This window comes from Narcine bancroftii, chromosome 5, assembly GCF_036971445.1.
Source record: "Narcine bancroftii isolate sNarBan1 chromosome 5, sNarBan1.hap1, whole genome shotgun sequence".
In the NCBI taxonomy this organism is placed as follows: domain Eukaryota; kingdom Metazoa; phylum Chordata; class Chondrichthyes; order Torpediniformes; family Narcinidae; genus Narcine; species Narcine bancroftii.
The window spans coordinates 88,453,424-88,473,005 of NC_091473.1; the positions used below are offsets into that span (position 1 = coordinate 88,453,424).

General features: G+C 42.0%; 1 long non-coding RNA gene across 2 annotated transcripts in view; it reads right to left on the minus strand.

The window, feature by feature from the left end:
• Positions 1-19,582, minus strand: part of LOC138763682 (uncharacterized) — a 130,941-nt gene that overhangs the window by 37,724 nt on the left and 73,635 nt on the right. Inside the window, exons 2-3 of one of the 2 annotated variants that reach the window (XR_011357724.1) lie at positions 17,904-17,947; positions 16,091-16,614 (exon numbers count right to left, since the gene is read on the minus strand). This is a non-coding gene — a long non-coding RNA (uncharacterized lncRNA). Of the gene's footprint in view, positions 1-16,090; positions 16,615-17,903; positions 17,948-19,582 lie in introns of those variants that run through there. The other variant, XR_011357725.1, reaches the window with a different exon arrangement.

Here is a 19,582-nt window from a genome sequence, read left to right on the forward strand (position 1 = left end):
AAACAAAGGACTCTACATCACCTTTGTTGACCTCACCAAAGCCTTCGACACCGTGAGCAGGAAAGGGCTTTGGCAAATACTAGAGCGCATCGGATGTCCCCCAAAGTTCCTCAACATGATTATCCAACTGCACGAAAACCAACAAGGTCGGGTCAGATACAGCAATGAGCTCTCTGAACCCTTCTCCATTAACAATGGCGTGAAGCAAGGCTGTGTTCTGGCACCAACCCTCTTTTCAATCTTCTTCAGCATGATGCTGAACCAAGCCATGAAAGACCCCAACAATGAAGACGCTGTTTACATCCGGTACCGCACGGATGGCAGTCTCTTCAATCTGAGGCGCCTGCAAGCTCACACCAAGACACAAGAGAAACTTGTCCGTGAACTACTCTTTGCAGATGATGCCGCTTTAGTTGCCCATTCAGAGCCAGCTCTTCAGCGCTTGACGTCCTGCTTTGCGGAAACTGCCAAAATGTTTGGCCTGGAAGTCAGCCTGAAGAAAACTGAGGTCCTCCATCAGCCAGCTCCCCACCATGACTACCAGCCCCCCCACATCTTCATCGGGCACACAAAACTCAAAACGGTCAACCAGTTTACCTATCTCGGCTGCACCATTTCATCAGATGCAAGGATCGACAATGAGATAGACAACAGACTCGCCAAGGCAAATAGCGCCTTTGGAAGACTACACAAAAGAGTCTGGAAAAACAACCAACTGAAAAACCTCACAAAGATAAGCGTATACAGAGCCGTTGTCATACCCACACTCCTGTTCGGCTCCGAATCATGGGTCCTCTACCGGCACCACCTACGGCTCCTAGAACGCTTCCACCAGCGTTGTCTCCGCTCCATCCTCAACATCCATTGGAGCGCTTACACCCCTAACGTCGAAGTACTCGAGATGGCAGAGGTCGACAGCATCGAGTCCACGCTGCTGAAGATCCAGCTGCGCTGGATGGGTCACGTCTCCAGAATGGAGGACCATCGCCTTCCCAAGATCGTATTATATGGCGAGCTCTCCACTGGCCACCGTGACAGAGGTGCACCAAAGAAAAGGTACAAGGACTGCCTAAAGAAATCTCTTGGTGCCTGCCACATTGACCACCGCCAGTGGGCTGATAACGCCTCAAACCGTGCATCTTGGCGCCTCACAGTTTGGCAGGCAGCAACCTCCTTTGAAGAAGACCGCAGAGCCCACCTCACTGACAAAAGGCAAAGGAGGAAAAACCCAACACCCAACCCCAACCAACCAATTTTCCCTAGCAACCGCTGCAATCGTGTCTGCCTGTCCCGCATCGGACTTGTCAGCCACAAACGAGCCTGCAGCTGACGTGGACTTTTTTTACCCCCTCCATAAATCTTCGTCCGCGAAGCCAAGCCAAAGATACATACACACATATACATATATATATTATATATATATCACGCTGCTCTCCATTGCAGACAAAATCTTCGCTAGGATTCTCCTAAATAGAATAATACCTAGTGTCGCCGAGAATATTCTCCCAGAATCACATTGCGGCTTTCGCGCAAACAGAGGAACTACTGACATGGTCTTTGCCCTCAGACAGAACAAAGCAAAGGACTCTACATCACCTTTGTTGACTTCACCAAAGCCTTCGACACCGTGAGCAGGAAAGGGCTTTGGCAAATACTAGAGCGCATCGGATTCCCCCCAAAGTTCCTCAACATGGTTATCCAACTGCACGAAAACCAACAAGGTCGGGTCAGATACAGCAATGAGCTCTCTGAACCCTTCTCCGTTAACAATGGCGTGAAGCAAGGCTATGTTCTCGCACCAACCCTCTTTTCAATCTTCTTCAGCATGATGCTGAACCAAGCCATGAAAGACCTCAACAATGAAGACGCTGTTTACATCCGGTACCGCACGGATGGCAGTCTCTTCAATCTGAGGCACCTGCAAGCTCACACCAAGACACAAGAGAAACTTGTCCGTGAACTACTCTTTGCAGACGATGCCACTTTAGTTGCCCATTCAGAGCCAGCTCTTCAGCGCTTGACGTCCTGTTTTGAGGAAACTGCCAAAATGTTTGGCCTGGAAGTCAGCCTGAAGAAAACTGAGGTCCTCCATCAGCCAGCTCCCCACCATGACTACCAACCCCCCCACATCTCCATCGGGCACACAAAACTCAAAACGGTCAACCAGTTTACCTATCTCGGCTGCACCATTTCATCAGATGCAAGGATCGACAATGAGACAGACAACAGACTCGCCAAGGCAAATAGCACCTTTGGAAGACTACACAAAAGAGTCTGGAAAAACAACCAACTGAAAAATCTCACAAAGATAAGCGTATACAGAGCCGTTGTCATACCCACACTCCTGTTCGGCTCTGAATCATGGGTCCTCTACCGGCATCACCTACGGCTCCTAGAACGCTTCCACCAACGTTGTCTCCGCTCCATCCTCAACATTCATTGGAGCGCTTTCATCCCTAACGTCGAAGTACTCGAGATGGCAGAGGTCGACAGCATCGAGTCCACGCTGCTGAAGATCCAGCTGCACTGGGTGGGTCACGTCTCCAGAATGGAGGACCATCGCCTTCCCAAGATCGTGTTATATGGCGAGCTCTCCACTGGCCACCGTGACAGAGGTGCACCAAAGAAAAGGTACAAGGACTGCCTAAAGAAATCTCTTGGTGCCTGCAACATTGACCACCACCAGTGGGCTGATATCACTTCAAACCGTACATCTTGGCGCCTCACAGTTCGGCGGGCAGCAACTTCCTTTGAAGAAGACTGCAGAGCCCACCTCACTGACAAAAGGCAAAGGAGGAAAAACCCAACACCCAACCCCAACCAACCAATTTTCCCCTGCAACCGCTGCAACCGTGTCTGCCTGTCCCTCATCGGACTTGTCAGCCACAAATGAGCCTGCAGCTGATGTGGACATTTACCCCCTCCATAAATCTTCATCCGCGAAGCCAAGCCAAAGAAAGAAATATATATATATATATATATATATATATATATACCTACATACACACATACATATAGTTTGTTGTCATTTTTGTTCTTGTTACATCTCTTCATCTCTCTGTCTGTTTTGTAGTTGTTTTGCAAATTTTCGTGCTTCTTCCGGATCCAAGAATAGTCTGTTTTGCTGCCCCGGAATAACTATTTTAAGTACTGCTGGGTATTTTAACATAAATTTATAACCTTTTTTCCATAGGGTCATTTTTGCTGCATTAAACTCCTTCCTCTTCTTCAGGAGTTCAAAACTTAAATCTGGATAGAAAAAAAAATTTTGACCCTTGTATTCCAGTGGTTTTTTGTCTTCTCTTATTTTCTTCATTGCCTTCTCCAATATATTTTCTCTTGTTGTATATCTTAGGAATTTTACTAGAATGGATCTTGGTTTTTGTTGAGTTTGTGGTTTAGGGGCTAATGTTCTGTGTGCCCTTTCTATTTCCATTTCTTCCTGTAATTCTGGTCTTCCTAGGACCCTGGGGATCCATTCTTTTATAAATTCTCTCATATTTTTGCCTTCTTCATCTTCCTTAAGGCCCACTATCTTTATATTGTTTCTTCTATTATAATTTTCCATTATATCTATCTTCTGAGCTAACAGCTCTTGTGTCTCTTTAACTTTTTTATCAGATTCTTCTAATTTCTTTTTTAAGTCATCTACTTCCATTTCTATGGCTGTTTCTCGTTCTTCCACCTTGTCTACTCTTTTTCCTATATCTGACATGATCATCTCTAATCTATTCACTTTTTCTTCTGTACTTTTTATTCTTCTTTTTATTTCTCTGAATTCTTGTGACTGCCATTCTTTTACTGTTTCCATATATTCTTTAAGCCCTTCCCTTCATCTTCCATTTCTCTGTGTTCTTCCTCTTCTTCTTCTGAGTCCACTCCAGGATCTGTGTCCTTTACCTCTGTCTCTTCTGGTTTTCTTGTTGGGTTGTTTGTTTTATTTTGTTGGATATTTTTGGTCTTCTTATTTTTATTAGAAGTGTCTTGGTGTTGGTCTTCTTCCTCTGGGTTGGTCATCTGTTGTTTCTTTGATTTCTTATTTTTACTCTCTTCTTTCTTGTAGTCGTTATTTTCTATGTTTTCCTCTTGCTGTTGTGTTGTAGTTGTCTGTTTCAGCTGTGGAGATCGACTCCTCAGCTGGTCCCCCCTCCCGTCAGTGTTATTTTTGTCTTGCGCATCGCGCATGTGCAAGGATTCGCGCATGCGTGGTTGCGCACTTTTGTTTGACTGCATGAGCCATTTTTGTAGTCCCGAGTTTGGGGCTTCGACTGACCTCAGGGAGCGGGCTTCTCTCTCCACGGCGGGCCTCCTCGTACAGGTAAGGCCTTCACCCTCTTCTTCCGACATCTTTCCTTCTTCTTTTCTTCCCGTTGTTTTTGGTTTTTTCTTTCTTCGCTGCCATTTTCTCCACACTTTTACTTTCACTTTGTTTTGGTTTTTATGTTTGTGCCTTTGCTTTTTCTCTATCTTTTTTTTTACTTTTCTGGAGAGGGCTGGAGTTCCCCTACCGGCCACTACTCCATCACGTGACTCCTCTACCCAGTTCCAATATCTGATTCCAATGAGCTGGTCACCAGCAGCCCGCAGCCTTTTTGGATCCTTCATTGCCATGGTCACCATCCTATAGGGATGTCTCCTTTGCTTCTCTTTCACATTGGGAGGTGTTCTCCCCTTCTCTTGTGCCCTGTACCAGTCCTCTGCTCCCTGGAGTATGCAACACTTTGTAGCTGCTGCCCAACACAGACACTGCAGTTGCAAGACTTTAATTAAAAAAACACCTTTGGTTCCGTTTAAAGTCTGTATGGAGTTGTAAATAAAAGGACCAGTTGGTTAGACCCTGCAGACCAGCTCTATGTCTCTGCTTCCTACTCTCCCAGGTCCACACCAGCTCAGGCAGCACCGCCATTTCAGTCTCTCCCTGAGCTCTTCACACCTCAAAACAAAGTTATGGCTAGTTACTCAAAGAGGTTATTGACTAATAACATAGCCAATGACACCACAGAGATACTGGAGGAAAAATGGCCTCTGGGATGAATCAATGAACGGCATATGAACAGCAGATATGCAAATGATCTTGAGGCATCTTCATGAAAAAGAATGGACAAGTTGGAAATGTAATACAAAGAAATAATATTCATGTGGCTCAAATACAGAACATGAACTTATATTTATTGCTCATTGATCATAGCAGAAAGGAAGCCAGTCAGCTGATCAGGTTGATCCAAGCTGCTCGCATATCTATTCCATCAGTTCCATTCTCCTCTTCCGTGCAGTTATTTTCTTTCACAGACCATTAACTCCCATTTTGTTATTTTGATCATTCATCGTAGCCAATCAAACCAACAGCAATAGGATTTGGGAAGAAACCAGAGCACTTGTCAGGACTCACTTTTCACAGAGATCCATCGCACTGTCAGTGCAGTGGTTAGCTCAGTGCTATTACAGTGCAAGTGATTCATGTTTAAATGTGGGGCTGTCTGTAAGGAATTTGTATGTTCTTCCAGTATCTACATGAATTTCCTCCAAGCATTCTGGTTTCCTCCCACCCTTCAAAACATTTGGGGGTTGCAGGTTAATTGGATGTATTTGGGCAGCATGGCCTTGAAGGCCAGAAGGGCCTGTTACTGTGCTGTACATTAAAACAAAATTAAATTTAAAAAGAATGAGCTGGTTTCCTGAAGCTGTGAGCGGCACATAGAGGCACAGTAGTGTAACTGATACAGTGGCTCCTTTGCAATGCCAAAATCCCAGCTTCAATTTTGACCTCTAGTATTCTGTTTCCTTCCACAGCCCGAAAGATGTGCAGATTGGTAGGTTAGTTGGGCCAGTAGAAAGTATGGTTCAGTGGCCAGATTTGGGCAGAGTTGATGAGAATGTGGAGAAATAAAAATGGAATTTAATGAAGGTTGCACATAAATAGGTTGCTGATGGTCAGCATGAACACAAGAGCAGTACAGTTTCTGTACTGCATTGTTCCATGACTCTAACTGGTAGTCTGCTGTGTTGCCATCCTCATCCCTCTTCATACACTTGTTTAACTTCAAATTGTTAGTTTCCATTTTCCTCTAAATTCTGCTGCGGTTCAAGTACTGATATTATACATTATCTGTTTTTATCCACTGTCTTCTGAGTTTTGAAGCTTGCAAGGTCCCTTCCAAGACTGGACCATTTGAATTCTAAAATAGCAGACTTGATTGTCCATTGGGATATGGGTACAGATTAAGGGCATTAGGTAAAAAGTGGAAATACTTTACTCACCACACCATCATCCTGTCAGAGTCAGTGATATAAAGCACGTAAATAGGCCTTTCGCCCTACATTTTCTATATTAACCAAGGGGCCGACTTAAACTTGTCCCATTTACCTCCATTTGGACCAGATCTCTCTAAATCTTTTTTATTCATTTACCTTTCTAAATATATTTTAAATGTGATAATTGTACCTGCCCCTCTTCAGTTCTGCAGCTTGTTCCATATACCTACCATCTTCTGTGTGAAAATGCTGCCTCTCAGGTCCCCTTTAAATCTTTCCCCTCTCACCTTAAGTCCATGTCCTCTAGTTTTAGATTTCCCAATGCTGGAAAAAAAGACTGTTACCATTCATTTTATCTATGACCCTCAGGATTACATATACCGCTATAAGGTCATCCATGAGTGTCCTATGCTTCAGGGAGAAGATAGCATTCGCCATAGACCTGTTGCTACAATAGACGTATTGGAACAGATTTATTTCACTGCTCAGACAGGACCTGATATGCTTCAACACAGCCTTTCAAAATACTTCATCACTGTTGAAGTGAATGCCACTGGTCAATAGTCATTTAGACAGGTTACCACACTCTTTATGGGCTCTTGTACGATTGACACCCATTTGAAGCAGGTGAGTACCATGCCCTGCCAAAATGAGATGTTGAAAATATCCATGAACATGTTGGTAAGCACAGAGTAACCAGATGCTTTCATCAGCTCACTCTCCTGAAGGCAGCATGCTTGTCATCCTCAGATACGGACAGGAGAAGATCATCAGAGGACATGGGGGTGCGGAGTGGTGGTTCTTTCTTGTTTTCGTGGTTGAATCAGGCACAAAAAGCATTGAGTTCATCAGGAAGTGAAGCTTTTCCATCTCATACTGCACAAGATTTTGTTTTGTAGCAGACGATGTCATTTAGACCCTGCTACAACTATCGGGTATCTCTCGTGGTTTCCATTTTCATTCTGAAACTCCACTTGTCTGGAAGATGGCTTTCTGCAGGTCATACCTGTTCCTTCAGTACCACCTCTCTCTACCACCTAGGGTGCATCAAAGCCTTTCCTATTACTCTATGCCCTACAAAATAGCTCAGCCAGAATGATCAAATTCCATTTTTCTGTTTCATAAAATATTTAAAATTGCAATATTTTAATGCAAACTTAGATACAAGAATAAAACCCTTCTACTGATCATATATAAAAATTAGTTTTGCTGAACATTTAGTTAAAATATTTAAGATTATTTTGGTCAACTATTGTCAAAAGTTGTCATTAATGGATAATCTGATTTAGGTTTTTAAGATGTGGAGGAATTCACCTGCATCTTAATGCCAGAGGACATCTGTTTAAGGTGAATGGAAGAAAATTTAGGGAAGACATTTTTTTTTACACTGAGAGTGCTTGGGTACCAAGGGTGGTGATAGAGACTGGTACAAAGGTGACTTCAAAAAACTCTTAGGTAAGCTCATGGATGTAAGCAAAATAGAAGGATGTTGTGTGAGGTAGGTAAAAATTAGATTGTTGTGGTGTAGATTTACACAGGTTAGCACAACATCATGGACTGAAGGGTCTGTTCTCTGCTGTAATGTTCTCTATATTCTATCCCTCTTGAAATTAATGTTAGCACCATCCTCACCCCTGATTTTACCTGCCCATTTTGAAAATTGTCTTACACCTTTATTCATTTCACCAAAGTGCAGATCATATACACTTCTCTTCACAATATTCCTTCTGCCATTTCCTCACCCAATCTACTATCTTGTCTCAGTGCTTCCTGAACACTGCCTGTCCCCCTCCTCTATCTTTTTAATGTCTGAAAGCTTGCAGCAAATGAAACTAGTGTTGTTGTGCAAAATGGTTAGCACAGACATGGTGAGCTGAAGGATTTGTTTTAATGCTCGACTAGAAAGCAGTTGGATTAATTTCAGATTAGCGGCCATAGATATAATGGCCAAATGATTTCCATCTGTTCAGTTCAGTTAAATCTTTTGACATTTTTAGAGCTAACTCTGAATACAACTCATTCCAGGCATGTGACTTGAGAACATTTATAATCTAGGATTAATAACCTAGGAAATGGCAGCACTGCTAGAGCTGCTGTAATAGCAACACTGCTGCTGGTGTCAACCCATGGTGAGTGCGGAGCGGAGATACAGAGCTCCCCTGTGGGGTCCAACCTCCCAGTGCAACTGCCATCAGCTCTGCACAGGCTTTAAACAGCCTGTTAAAGAAACCAAGAGTGGTTTATTTTTAAATCCTGCAATCAGGGGTTCAGTGCTGCTGGAACTCATTGGAGCACTGCTCCGACACCTCAAGGGGCAGCTTCAGCACCTCATGGAACCTCTCCAGGCACTACATGTGGCAGTTCTAGCACCTCCTTGTCGACGTTTTTGGTGAGCTATGGCACCTAAAAATTTAGCACTGCACTCCTGCCTGCAACTGATGGTTCTGGGCCCAAGACAGCGGGACCTATGATCAGCAGTGGCCACGAGGGGTTGCAGACTCCAGTGAAGCAGAAAATAGGGAGACTACCCCCATTGGAGAAGGAGAAACAGAGGAGATGATCCAGAGGAAGGTGACCATGCAGGAAAACTAGCAAGGGGCTCTGAGGCTGAAGAACACACAGGTAATGGGCTGTTGATAACTTGAGGAGAGGAACCCAAGCAGTCTGCGGGCTGCTGGTGACTGTGGTCAAGGGATTTGCACCAGATTGAGGACTGCTGGGACTGGCTGAAGAGATAACAGGAATCGGAACCATGATGTGAGAGGGCATCGAGAGCGCTGATGGCTTCCTGATCATGTTAGAGGTTAAATTGCCAATGGTTTGGACTGAAGGCTGTGTGGCTGCAGAGGCTGTGGGAGCACTGGAGTCAAATCCATTGATGCTCAATGACTCTGGGGGAACTCTCTTTCACTTCTCTTTCCCTGACCGTTAAGAGTGCTGGGCAATTGTGATGATGGCAAATCTTTGTCTGCCTATGGCAGGCTAAAGGAAATTTCCTGTAATATCACATTTTTTTTGTTTTATTACATGACAATAAAAGAATCTTGAATCTTTTACCTGTTAATTCATTCTTCCACTGATATATAGCCTACTTTCTCTAAATCATATACTTAAAACTTTATGGAATTACTGTTTGTTTCATTAACACAGGTCATCAAACAAGCCCCATAACTGCAGGATGTCTAATCCCTTTGTACCTCCATCTCCCATACAGAAGATCTTAAAGTACTTCACTTCTTTCTGGACCAGAGACCAGACCAGTCACCCTCTACCACCAGTCTCCTCTATCTGGCAGAACTTGTCCTCACTTTAAACAACTTTTCCTTTAACTTATCTCACTTCCTTCAAATCATAGGAGTAGTCATGGGTGCCTACATAAGTCCTAGCTATGTCTGCCTGTTTGTGGGCTTTGTGGAGCAATCTTTGTTGTCAGCCTACACAGACAAGACCCCTCAACTCTTCCTCCGCTATATCGATGACCACATGCACCCACATTGAGCTTGTCAACTTCATTCACTTTGCGACCACTCCCATCTCAATCTCAAACTCACCTGGTCCATCTCTGACAACACTCTCCCCTTCCTGGATTTCTCCATCTCCAAATCAGGAGATAAGCTTTCCATCGACATATTTTCCAAGCCTTCTAAATCCCACAACTACCTTGATTACACTTCCTTACACCCTGTCCCCTGCAAGGATTCTATCCTCTTTTCTCACTTTCTCTGTCTCTGCCGCATCTGTTCTCAAGATGAGGTCTTCCAGTTCAAATCTTCTGAAATGTCTGCCTTCTTCCACAAACATGGCATCCCCTCCAGCACCATCAACTCAGCCTTCATCCACATCTCCTTCATTTCCTGCTTATCTGCCCTGGCCCCCTCTACCTCCAGATGCAAATAAATATAGAATTTCCCTTATCCTCACCTACAACCCCATCAGCCTCCACATCCAACAAATTTCTGGCCCTTACAACAAGATCTCACTACCAGACATATCTTCCCCTCTCCTCCGCTCTCTGTTTTCCATAGGGACTGCTTCTTCCATGATTCCCTTGTGCACTCATCCCTCCCCATCAACTGCCACCTCCCACCCCCCCCCCCACCAACTTCCTCTGTGGCCGCAGGAGGTGCCACACTTGTGCCCATACCTCCTCCCTCACCATTGTCCGGGGCCCCAAACAGGGCTTTCAAGTGAAGCAACACTTTACTTGTGTATCTGCAGGACCGATTTAATACATCTGGTGCTCCCTTTGTGGCTTTCTCTACATCAAGGAGACTGTGCGCAGATTGGGAGATCGCTTCGTTGAGTAATAGGATATTAATTCTCGCTCCGTTCATACCAGTGACAGAGACCTTGCAGTAGCCAACCATTTCAGTTCTGTGTCACACTCCCACACTCATGTGTTTGTCCATGGTCGTATTTACTGTCCCACCAAGACCACCCAGAAATTGGAGGAACAACTCCTGAATTTCCTGTCTGGGTTCTCTCCAGCCAGGTGGCATTAACATCGACTTTTCTGGTTTCTGCTCTACTCTCCTCTTTCCCCCTCTCCCCTTCCCTTCCCTTTTCCAGTTCTCCTCCCTCCCTTCCCCCTCCTTTCACCTAGCCATCCCTCTTCCCTTTGATTGCTGCTGTCCCCTCCCCCCCTTCAACACCTATCACCTCCTGCCTTTGCGACCACCTCTCACACCTCCTACTCTTTTGTTTGGATGTCTGCCGACATTTTTACATACCTTGAAGAAGGACTCAAGCCCAAAATGTTGGTTATGTATTTTTACCTTTGCTATATAAAGGACACTGCTTGACCTGCTGAGTTTCTCCAGCATTGTGTTTTAACCACGGTGTCTGCAGATTTTCGTGTTAAAGTAAAAACACAATGCTGGAGAAACTCAGCAGGTCAAGCAGTATCCTTTATATCTTCTTTCTTTGGCTTGGCTTCGCGGACGAAGATTTATGGAGGGGGTAAAAAGTCCACGTCAGCTGCAGGCTCGTTTGTGGCTGACAAGTCCGATGCGGGACAGGCAGACACGATTGCAGCGGTTGCAGGGGAAAATTGGTTGGTTGGGGTTGGGTGTTGGGTTTTTCCTCCTTTGCCTTTTGTCAGTGAGGTGGGCTCTGCGGTCTTCTTCAAAGGAGGTTGCTGCCCGCCAAACTGTGAGGCGCCAAGATGCACGGTTTGAGGCGTTATCAGCCCACTGGCGGTGGTCAATGTGGCAGGCACCAAGAGATTTCTTTAGGCAGTCCTTGTACCTTTTCTTTGGTGCACCTCTGTCACGGTGGCCAGTGGAGAGCTCGCCATATAACAGGATCTTGGGAAGGCGATGGTCCTCCATTCTGGAGACGTGACCCATCCAGCGCAGCTGGATCTTCAGCAGCGTGGACTCGATGCTGTCGACCTCTGCCATCTCGAGTACTTCGACGTTAGGGATGTAAGCGCTCCAATGGATGTTGAGGATGGAGCGGAGACAACGCTGGTGGAAGCGTTCTAGGAGCCGTAGGTGGTGCCGGTAGAGGACCCATGATTCGGAGCCGAACAGGAGTGTGGTAAAAAGGTAAAAATACATAACTAATATTTTGGGCTTGAGTCCTTCTGCAGGGATACCCTTGTGATATTTAATTGCTTTAACCATATGAATGGACTTTATCAAGAATACAAATAATGTAGTGGTATTTATTGCAGAGTGACAAATTAATGTAGTTTTGTATTCTCTGGCAATCACCAAAAGTTTTTGAAAAGCTTTGTTTTAAAATATTCATGGACTAAGCCTTCTTAATAACTTAGGAAAGTCATAATAGGATATTAATTCTCCTGTGCAATTAGAATTCAGTGCTGCTTCAAACAAACTTTTTCCTTCAGGATTAAATTACCGTACAAGTTTAACTGAAAATTATCTCCGCATCTTTCCTTGCAGCTTAAATATTAGAAGAAAAATTACTAAAAGAATATTCTTTGCAATGAGATACCTGAAAATTAACACTGGAAATACAATGACCAAAACAAATTTTAAAAAAGGATGATAATTCCCATAGATAAGCCATAAAATCAAAATCTAGCCAAGTCCATCATAGGTACTGAGTTTCCATCCATTGAAGACATCTATGTGAGATACTGTCTCAAGAAGGTAGCCAACATCATGAAGGATACCTGTCATCATTGTTACAATCTCTTCTTGCTACTACCCTCAGGAAGAAGGTACACCTTAGGCTTAAGAACAGTCTTTTTCCAATAGCTATCATGCCTTTGAACCTCCACTTACTATCCTAACCCTGATCCTAAAGTACTCCAGGACTACCAAAGGATATGTCTGTATTGCTGAAATTTCAGGTTTTTTTCTTGTACCAACGGAAACTGTGAATATTTATTTATCAGTTCTTTTATATTCCTTGAAAACAAATTTGAGGGGGGGGCGGGTTGTAGATCAATTGGTTGTAATTGGTGGCATGGGCTCATGGGCCGGAAGGGCCTTTTACCGTGCTGTATGTCTAAATTTAATTTTTTTAAAAATTATTACCCTTTATCTGTGTCGGCATATTGTGGTAATTTTTATACTAATGTAGTTGACTTACCTTATGTACCTGTTTGGCTGAAGCAAGTAAGAATTTCAGTCCATCTGTACATTGTATTATATATCCAATTTTAAAAAAAATAATCAAAGCATCTTACGGAACTGAAAAATTATTGAGAACAAAGAAGCAAGGATATTCAGAGTAATGTACATTTTTTACCAAATGTCCTATATCTGTTCTTGTAGCTGTATATCATGCCTGCATGATATAAAAGATATAAAAGATACCCTGATACTGAGAGAAGAAGAACGATTCATGGGGTGCAAAAGAAATCTGGTGATAACAAGACATACGATTGCATGGAAAAATATATACTGTGAATTAAATATCTCATTTTGTTCTTCAGCAATGCGTGTGATAATTGGAGCTGACACTCCATATAATTTAAACATAAAAATGATTGAAGTTGCATTCAATACAATTAAAATCCGTGTCTGCCTGTCCCGCATCGGACCTGTCAGCCACAAACGAGCCTGCAGCTGACGTGGACATTTACCCCTCCATAAATCTTCGTCCGCGAAGCCAAGCCAAGAGAGAGACATGTATTATTGAACTGTAAAATAATGATAGACTGAAGCATGAAATTGACAAAAGAATTTGATATGATAGTCAAACAAGAATGTCCCTCATAATTTTTATATACAAGGTCCCCCGCATCCTCTATGCTCCTCAGAAAGTTCTCAGCTATCCATTCTCTTCTTATATCTCAAAGACCTCCAGTCTGTATCGTATCTTCATCAATCTTTTTTGCACCCTTTCTATTTTTCCTATGGCAGGGTGACCAGAACAGCATACAATACTCAAAATATGACCTTACCAACATTTTGTAAAGTTATAACATGATGCCTGAACTCCAGCAATCAATGCCCTGACTGATGAATGCAAGCATGTCAAATTCCTTTTTCACCACCCTCTATCACCTTCTTCATTGTTCACCATACCATTAAACACCACCTACCTTATAAATTTAAATAACAAACAGAAATGGAAGGAGTGCCAATCCATGCAGCACAATGTTTGTAACAGATCTCCAATCTGAAAACAAACCTCTTCCATCACCCACCATGTCTTAACATCAAGCAAATGATGTATCCCATTGACCAGCTCTCCCTGGATCCTATATGTTCTAACCTTCTGGATCAGTCTATCATGTGCTATCCTACTAACAGGCCTTACTAAAGTCTACTTACAAGATGTCTACCATCTTGCCCTCATCAATCTTCTTGGTGACCCTTTTTAAAATTCAGTCATATTTGTAAGGTATGGTTTCCCACAGATCAGGATATGCTGACTATCCCTAATCAGTCCTTGCTTTTCCAAATGCATCTAGATCTTGTATCTCAAAATCCCCACAAGTAATTTTCCCACGACTAATATCAAGCTCACAAGGCTTGTGTTTTTATTTTTAAAAAACTACAAAGACAAGTGACCTATCCTGGACAAACAATATTTTGTCATTTGTGAGGAAGACACAAACACAACTGTACTTGCTCAGAATTTTGAAGTGCACAAGGCTGCCACCCACCATCCTGTCAACTTTCTGCAAGGACTCTATAAAGAGCGTCCTGGCTAGCTACATCATAGCTACAGTTGAAGTGAAGCGTCAGATCAGAGGTCAATCTATAGGGCCATAAGAGCATCAGAGAGAATCACTGGGGTCTCCCTCCCCACCCCCACTCCCCATCTACGTGATCTACCAGGATTGTTGTTTGGAGAGTGTCCAAATTGTTGAGGACACCTACCACCCCACAGACAGCATCTTTCAGAAATACAGGGGTAACACAGCTAAAATCACCAGGGTGAGAAAGAGCTTATTCCCTCGGGCAATGAGACTGCTGAATGACTGAATCAACTGCTCATACTAACCCTCCAAGATATTACTATTTATTAAACAATATTTATTTATTTTTATATATGTGTATATGTACTACATATGCATTATTTTCCTGCATGTGTGTTATGTCTGGTTGCGTGTTTGCATGTTTTTGTACTGAGGACCAGAGATTACTATTTCATTGGGTTGTACGTACAAACAAATGATAAAACTTGAATTTGATATGGGTCATACCTAAGCAAAATGGACCAACATTAGATGGGCATCTTTATCAGTATGGATAGTTGGGCCAAAGAGCCTGTGTCCATTCCTACAGCTACATGATTCTATAACCTTAAATCTTTACAAGTGAAGAGTCAGCTTTAGCATTGGAAATATAGTGCCAAATACTTAAATTCCACTGTTCCACATGGCAAAATGTCTTTTGTTTTCTTAAGCAACTGTTCTAGACAATGCACTCAAATTTTTAAAAAGCTTGCAGTAAGATAAAATAAATTGATATTTCTTATTGCAGGGTCTTATTATCTTCTTCTTCTTCTTTGGCCTCCGTCAGTCATGGTCGACTATGGGTACTGCACCTCTGGTAGTCACTGTGGAGTGGCCTCTCCAGGGCACAAGCCAGAGCAGAGTTGATATGGAGATCCATCAGTTGCCCATGCAGTAAAACACCACCCCATCCATTTTTAATGAAAGGTCCAATGGAACGACGAAGGTCGCTACAGTTTGGTGCCAGCAGCATCTCAGGAATTGCCAAGCCGGTGCTGAGTACAGCCGTCTTCGGGATTCTGACTCCACGTTTTTCCTCAAAATTGACTCCCAAAACCTTTGCTGTGAGCGGGTATAACCATAAAGCAGTGGAGGTTTAAAATCGGAGTTTTCCGTCTCCTAGATGTGTTACCATCCATGGTTAACAAACCCCATGTGCCCAGAGCAATCAATTTCAAGGCGCCAGTGGTCTAGCTTTGCCCCTTCTTCTGTCAATGAGAACTGCTCCACCAGGCATAACTATGCCACACGTGAAGGCCAGGAGTTGGATTTAGTTGTCCAGAGGCTGTTTGAGTCACACACCATGAAGAGGATTTGTGGGAGCTCATCCCCCCTACCACCTTTCAGCTATGACAACCTTTAGAGAAATATAAACCTACTCCACAACAATCTAATTTTTCCCAAACTCAAACCCTTAACCCTCTATTTTTATTAATGAGTAACAATGAAATGAGCAAAACCTTGAACAAGTATTTTGTGTTATTCTTCACAGTGGAAGACACAGGTAATGTGCCAAAGGTTGAGGTTAATGATACAATTACTATCTTTATTGATGGACAAACTGATGAACCTAAAATTTAGACAAGTCCCTGGATCCTGATTTTTTTTGTATACTTTATTTCTAAATTTTAAAACCACAATAATAGTTACATTACATTCAATTCTGAATCTTGATCCTGATTAAATGAGTCTCGGCCTACTTAAAGAAATGGCAGAACTTCTAGCAGGTGCGTTTGTGGCAAGATATCAAAATATTCTGGACTTAGGGATGTCCTGGTAGAATGCAAGACAGCAGATGCAACACCACAGTTAAAAAATGTAGATAAAAGTAAGGCAACACCACCTCTTGTCAGTGTCGTTGATGGAGTGAAGTCTGGTGCCCGTGTTGTCGCAGGATGAGTCACCAACCTTCTGGAACTTTGTTTGTCCTGAGTGTTCTGTGCCAAACAGTGATGTAACCAGCCAGAATGCCCTCCACGGTACACCTGTAGAGGTTTCTGAGAGTCTTCAGTGACATATTGAATCCCCTCAAACACCTCACAAAGTATAGCCGCTGTTGAGTCTTCTTTGTGATTGCATCGAGACGGAGGCTCCAGGACAGATCTTCAGAGATGTTGACATCCAGGAATTTGAAGTTCTTGACCCTTTCCATTAGTGAGCCCTTGATGAGGACTGGACCATGTTCTCCTGACTTCCTCCTGAAATCCACAAGTGCATATGTAGGCCACAAGAGTAAATTGGGAGAATCACTGAATATTTATTGATCTTTATTCTCTAGTGTAGTAATTTAATTTATACTTATTATTTGTTAGTGTATTTTGCATACCTGTGTAGCTGCTGCAAGACTTTCAGTTCATCTGTATATTGTGCTTATATACATGCCATTAAACTCATTCTCACTCTCCATTTGTTTCTCTTTTCCTCATATGCCGCCTGAGCTAATGAATGTTTTCAACTTTTTCTGCTTCCTCATTTATTTTATTTTCACAGTGCAATGTAAATGAAGCCTAAATGATAAATTGTAAATTTTAATTGATGCAAGTTTTATGACAAAAGGGACTTAATTGCTACACTGCTGTAAATAAATCACCATTTCTTTGGAAAAAGGTCAATGTTTAGCAGCAGAACAGAATCTGAAGTAATATTAGTTTTATATTTAAGAAACCATGAGTTTTCTTTCAAAATCCAGAAAGAGGCAATTGTTTTATTTGTGAGCTATGCTGTTTTTGAGGGGGGAAATTTTGCAATCATCAGGAAGAGGTATTGCTTATGGAGATCAGACCTTTTTCAATTTCATGCATCCAACATGATCGTCATGTGCTCTAAGTAGAATGGAACACATACAGCGAAATATAATGCTTTCCTCATATAACATCTTCATTTCCAAACCTGGTGACAATTTTATACTTGAGGTTCAAGCCTACTAAAAATAGATGGCAACTGCCAAGAACACATTCACCCAGGAGTGAAAGTACATAGAGGATTATGAACCAGGATTAAACATTCATGTAGGACAGTCTGCACCTTCCAATCCTTCCAAAGCATGCAGAACTGCTCCATGTTCAGAGATTTCTGCATCACCCAAGGTTCTGGTTGCTTTCTTTCCTCCTATTTTGTCATAATTAATTTTAGTTGATCTAATTACAATGAATCTATTCCCATTGTGATTAATCCGGATTACCCTCAAATATGAGATCAGGGCAATTACCATTTACAAGTACCATATATTGATTACTGTATGTATTATAACTTGTCAAAGTGTTGACAAATTTGTATTCTGAAAAACTGGAAACCTTGTGAAAAAGATAAACACATAAACATATTCTGCATGTGGCATGCAACTATAGGGAAAATGAACTTGAAAAAGGCACTTAATTATCTTCCTTTTTGTGGGAATGTGACATCAAATCCAATATCACTTTACCCATGACATTCTTTTTCTTTAAAAAAAACGTTTAACTATCAGAACTAGAAATCAAGCCCTTACCTAAGAAAATAAATCTTCCACCAGTCTGACATGATCTGTGCATCCTGTGGGAATAACAAAAACGATAACAGTTATTACATTGCTACCAGTTTTAACACCTGACCTTTGACCCGAAGGCTACACAGATCAGGGGTTAATGTAAGACTAAGGCTGGCGCCAGAAAGAACAGTTATCCCTGAGGGAGTCTGAGAATGTGATAAAATGAGCTATTTTGATGGGTTGCCTGAATCAAGAAGTATTAAAAATAAAGGCAAAGGATATCAAACCTTAACTTAATGACTATAGAACAATTCAAGTACGTTTTTCATTAGCTTATTTGGACTAATGAGAATTTCCTGTTCCATTAAAACACTGTCTAGACAAAGCTGTGCCAGTCTTCCTTACAAGGCAACAAACTTCACGTAAAAAATTGCTTATGAATTTAAAGCTTTTAATTTCGTCTTGAGTAGTATTTTATGATTTTGTTTTCTGTGCACAACCCATTCAAAAACTTATTTCCACAAACAACAGGTTAGAAGTTGTATCATACTACACAGGGGATCCATGCAAATTACAATTTAGGATCAGTATGCAGTATGTGCAAGTGGCATAATTGTTAGCTCATGATTATGCAGAAGAATTCTTGATTGATTAGGGTTACTGAATGCCAGCATGAACATTTGTCTTCCCTGGACATCATGCCAGTTGGGGCAAGAATTTGAGATTATAAGCACCCTCTCCGATGTTCACTGACTCCCAAATTAAACTCATTTCCAAAAGGCTAGAAGAGCTGGTGCATTGGAGGTTGCATTATTGGGTTTGTGGTAAACTCCAAAATAAAAGTTCAAATGTCATATTCCTTCCTTTACATCATGTGCCAGGCAATTTTACAATTGTATCTTCATGCCACAGTTGGTTTCCATGGTGTTTGACATTATTATTTCTGTCTACACCTTTTGTGTGTAGATCTATCAGTTGCAGGGAAAGGATCAATTCAATTTCCTATTAAAAGTTATTTTCTAGGCTGCTTAAACATTATATTTATAATGCAAAAGCATCATGCAATTTATCTGGAATGAGCTCCCAGAGGAAACAATAGAACTGAGCACAATTCTGACATTCAAAAGACATTTGGTCAGGTTTATGGATAGAAAGGACTTAGAAGTATATGGATCAAATGCAGCCAAATGGGACTAGCCCACTTGGGTGGCATGGATGAGTTGGACCAAGGGGACTGCTCTGTGCTGCGTGCCTCTTTCTAACACTCTATCATCACAACAGTTATTAGACTTCAAAAATAATTCAATGATTTTAAAGCCTTTGGCCCACCTTAAATTTACAAAGTGATTGTATAAATGCTAATCCTATTCTATGTAGGTTTTAAGTTAAACATGATTATCTTTACAATGATTAGAAGAGGTGAAATTATGACCATTATTAACAATCGAGGAATATTTCTGCTTACAAATGTAAAATGTGAATCTGTAAATTCATGATTTTGTTAGTAAGGCATTTCATTAGTCAATTACCTACATTTTAAGCCCGTGTGTTACATTTGGCAGAGAATCGTGGAGATTACAACAGAAGATTACAACTGAGACTCAAGACCATATTCAGAGCACAATTAATTGAAATACAGTGGCAGACATAAAGAGTCATCTAAGTTGCAGATCTCTTCTCACACTCTTTCAAATTTGTTA